The sequence below is a fragment of the Tupaia chinensis genome, unplaced genomic scaffold (genome assembly GCF_000334495.1).
Source record: "Tupaia chinensis unplaced genomic scaffold, TupChi_1.0 Scaffold142864_1, whole genome shotgun sequence".
In the NCBI taxonomy this organism is placed as follows: domain Eukaryota; kingdom Metazoa; phylum Chordata; class Mammalia; order Scandentia; family Tupaiidae; genus Tupaia; species Tupaia belangeri.
This window is the reverse complement of record NW_006202709.1, coordinates 28171-33021: the sequence shown is the minus strand read 5'-3', so window position 1 is coordinate 33021 and position 4851 is coordinate 28171. Positions and strand designations below refer to the sequence as shown.

The window sequence follows — 4851 nt, the reverse complement described above, 5'->3', positions numbered from 1 at the left end:
ATGGTTAAACCAGTAGTGTGTATCTGACCCTTGCTTATGTGGATCTCAGGACAGAGTTTAAGAGTAGAGAAGGTTAGGAGAAAGCTAGAAAAAACTAGAGATAGAAAGGGAGAAGACAGGACTAAAGGAGAGAAAGAGTCAGCGTGGGGGGAGGAACTTAATTATTTGAAAACTTAAGGAACAGAGTCAAACCTTCTTAATGATCCTTAATGGGTATAGAGATGATATTCCTGCTTAATTTGTCTTTAGGTTATTGAAGAAAATCAGCCCCAGAGCTCAAAGCAATGTGATGGTGTCTTATAACTTACTGGTCTTTTAAATATCACTGGAGTCAACATTTTATCAAAGTGATTCATTTCTGTAAGTGGCTCACACATTACATAGAAACTTGTTTCTTAGCATTAAGAATAATTTTTATTGTAATTTATGATGTATTATTAATAGTTGTACATCTTTGTGGAGTATAGTGTTGTTTTATAAAGGATGTATATAGTGTGTAATGATCAGATAAAGAAATCAATATATTGGGTCATCAGAAAAGTCATGATGCATTTTTGCATAGAAACACATAGAATAATATGTCATGACTTTTCCTACAACCAAATATTTATCATCTCTGAAATTTATCATCACTTCATGTTGCATATATTCGAAATTTATTCTCCTGGTTATTTGGAAATACATATTAAATTGTCCCTAGTAATTTTTACTGTGCTATACTATTCTGTAATCCCTTCCACTGTTTATACACTCTTGAATCTGTTAACCATGTTCTCTCATCCCTACCCTCTCCTTTTTACAACCTCTCCTATCTGTCACTACCTTCTCTACTTCTATGCAATAGACGTTTTGCTTCCACTAAACAGTGAGGATACATGGTATTTGTTAAGCGAGGACATGCAGTATTTATCTTTCAGAGTCTGGCTTATTTTGCTTATTAGCAGCTATTCCAAATCCATCCATGTTGACTCAAATGATAGGAATTAATCCTTCTTATAGCTGAATAGTATTCATGTGTGTGTGTGTGTATAAATTTATCAATTCATCAGTCATTGATCACTTAGATTGATTCCATATCTCAATTATTGTGGATAGTGCTGCAATAAACATAGAAACACAGATACCTCTTTGATGTAGTGAGTTCCTATGCTTTAGATATAACCCAGTAGTGGTATTACTGGATCTTAAGGTAGTTTTACTTTTAGTTTTGTGTGGAACCACCATGTTTTCAATCATGGTTGTACTTATTTACATTCTCACCACCAGTGCAGGAATATTCCCCTTTCTCCATAGCCTCGACAGCACTTAACCTTTGTTTTGTTTTATTATTCATGTTTACTGAAGTGAAGTGATAGCTCACTGTGGTTTAGATTTACTTTGTCTCTTTATGATTAGTGCTATTAAACTTTTTTCATGTGACTTCTGGCAATTTGAATGTTTTAGTTCAAGTATTGTTTATTCAGATTGATTGCCCATTTTAAAATTAAGATTATTAGTTTTTTTCCACTGGTGATTTTGGGTTCCTTTTATAATCTAGTTATTAATCCCTTGCCAGATGAAGTTTGCAAATATTTTTCTCTGTTTTATAGATTGTCTAGGTTGTCTCTTTATCAATTGCTTCATTTGCAGTGCTGAAGCTTTTTAGTTTAATGTAATCTAATTGTCTATTGTTTGATGTTTTTTCATGCTTTTGAGGTCTTACATTAAAAAATCTTTGCCCATACCACATCCCAAAGCATTTACCCATGTTTTCTTCTAGTAATTGTATGGTTTTGGGTTTTACAGTTAAGCTTTTCATTCATTTTTTTTTGAGAGTTTTTTTTGCTATAGGGTGCATGCGCTCGCCAGAGAGAGAGAGAGATAGAGACAGAAAGCGAGAAATCACCCCCCAGGGGGGATGGTCACGCCGCAATCCCTTCTCCTCCATTCTCCTCTCGGGATCATGTGACTTCTGGCAATTTGAATGTTTTAGTTCAAGTATTGTTTATTCAGATTGATTGCCCATTTTAAAATTAAGATTATTAGTTTTTTTCCACTGGTGATTTTGGGTTCCTTTTATAATCTAGTTATTAATCCCTTGCCAGATGAAGTTTGCAAATATTTTTCTCTGTTTTATAGATTGTCTAGGTTGTCTCTTTATCAATTGCTTCATTTGCAGTGCTGAAGCTTTTTAGTTTAATGTAATCTAATTGTCTATTGTTTGATGTTTTTTCATGCTTTTGAGGTCTTACATTAAAAAATCTTTGCCCATACCACATCCCAAAGCATTTACCCATGTTTTCTTCTAGTAATTGTATGGTTTTGGGTTTTTACAGTTAAGCTTTTCATTCATTTTTTTTTGAGAGTTTTTTTTGCTATAGGGTGCATGCGCTCGCCAGAGAGAGAGAGAGATAGAGACAGAAAGCGAGAAATCACCCCCCAGGGGGGATGGTCACGCCGCAATCCCTTCTCCTCCATTCTCCTCTCGGGATCTTGGGCACGCACGCACACGCACCCGGCGAAGCTTTTCATTCATTTTGAGTTAATTTTTGAATATGGTGTGATATGGAGTCTAATTTTATTCTTTCGCTTTCAAATATCAAATTTTTCCTGTACCATTTACTGAACAGACTTTCTTTTCCTCACTAAATTATCTTTGGGCCTTTGTCAAAACTCAGCTCGTTGTATGCTTGTAAATTTACTTCTGGGTTCTCTATTCTGTTCCATTAGTCTTTTGTGTGTGTGTGTGTCAGTATCACATAGTTTTGGTTATTATGTTGTCTTTTTTTTAATATACTTTAAAGTAAGGTAGCATGATGGGTCCAACTTGTTTCTTTGTGCACATAATTGCTTTGGCTATCTAGGGTCTATTGTAATTTAAACAAATCTAATTGCCTTTTTAAAAATTTCTCTGAAGAATGTCACTGATATTTTCATAGGGATGTGCTGAATTTGTAGATCACTTTGAATAATATCAGCATTTTAACAATACTGATTCTTCCAGTCCATAAATGTGGTATATCCTTCCATTTATTTGTGTATTTTTTTCACATTTTTTATTTCATTTTCTTTTATACATTCAATCACATTATTTAGCTTACAAAATGAATATTCCAACAGGTGAACATTTCTCCCTAGTCTGGTTGATAAAACTATAAAATGTCTTCAAAATATACCACATTTATTTGTCCCATTAATGTTTTGCATAATTTTCACCATAGAGGTCTTTCAAGGTTAGAGAATTTAATTTGGTTAGACTTGGTTTTAGGTATTTTATTATTATTATTATCATTGTGGTTATTGTTAGTGGAATTGCTTTCTTTATTTCTTTCTCAGTTAGTTATTGTACAAAAATGGTTATTCTGAAACTTTACTGAATTTATTTATCAGTTTTAAGAATTTATTAGTGGATTCTTTAGATTTTTTATGTATATGACTGTGTCACAGGCAAACAGGAACAATTTAACTTTTTCCCCAAATTGAATGCCTTTAATTTCTTTCTCTTGACTAATTATATTGGTTAGGACTTCCAGTACTATGTAGAATAGGAGCAGAGAAAGAGGATATCCTTGTTTCATTCCAGTGTTTAGAGAAAAAGTTTTCAACTTTTTCCTGGTTACTGTAATTTAAGCTGTGGGTTTGTCATACATGACTTTTATTATATTAAGATATGTGCCTTCCATACCTATTTTGTTAAAAACCTAAATCATAAAGGGATGTTTTTTACTTTTGTCACATCTCATTGGTTTGGGTATATTGTATTTCCATTTTTATTTGTTTCAAGAGTTATTACTTTTTAAAAAAATTTTCCTTGTTTTATTTTTTTGCAGAAATCACTTTATTATGTAAAAATATTCCTTAATTAAACAGTTATTTATGTGAAGGCAAGTCCAGCAGATTTATGACTATTAGGCTTAGGCTTGATTACAGATACATGAATTACATGCATAACATTATTCTCTAGAAGATAGCAAGAGATCAAATAGCAAGGCAGGACGTTAGTGGGAAACAGATATGGCTTATTACCTGTTGATGATGGCATGTATAGTATTCTCAACTGGATTGGTCTGAGAAGTATTTCATGATGGGTAAAGTCTTTTTACAAGCAAAATGAGAAATAGTGATTGACCATTTAAAAATAAATAATTAGAACAATAATAATAACAATAATTGGGAAAAACATTGAAAAGATATTGAATGATGAAGTGGGGAGATTAATGTCTCTGTATTGACTGACATGCATGGCAATCCCTTTTGAAAAAGTAATGTAATACACTGTAATATTATATGCAATCCAATGTAATATAAACAAGATTATGATGATAATAAAAAATAAATAGAAAGAAGAAAGAAAGAAAGAGAAAGAAAGAAAGAAAGAAAGAAAGAAAGAAAGAAAGAAAGAAAGAAAGAAAGAAAGAAAGAAAGAAAGAAAAGATTGTGGCATGACCGGTTCCCTCTCTTTTTCATGCATGTACATGTGCCTTATGGAATTAAAACAAACACACACACACAAGATTCCAATATAAAATAACAGAAACAAAGATGTTCATCTTCACTAATAAAATTGATTTTTACTTGTCATAGTGGCAAAATTAAAATAAAAATATTCTCTAGGATAGTCACTGAACATCTAACAGGCTATAAACTCAGAAAAGCCTCCTGCCTCACCTGTCAGTTGTTACCATCAAGTCACAAGACTTAGGCACAGGATGGACATATTTTCTTTTTTTAATTTAAATCTTCATGACAATTCAAAAGCTCTTCCCAGAAGGCATCAGTTCAAAGGCTTCCTTAATTTTATCAACTGACAAATTGTGAGTCCCAAAGTCATCAACTTTTATCTTTTTGAACATATATTCAGACTCCAACTTT

At 32.4% G+C, this 4851-nt stretch overlaps 1 pseudogene; it reads right to left on the bottom strand.

Moving 5' to 3' along the window:
- Nucleotides 1-4712: 4712 nt before the first annotated feature.
- Nucleotides 4713-4851, bottom strand: part of LOC102502922 (alcohol dehydrogenase class-3-like) — a 2870-nt pseudogene continuing 2731 nt past the window's right edge.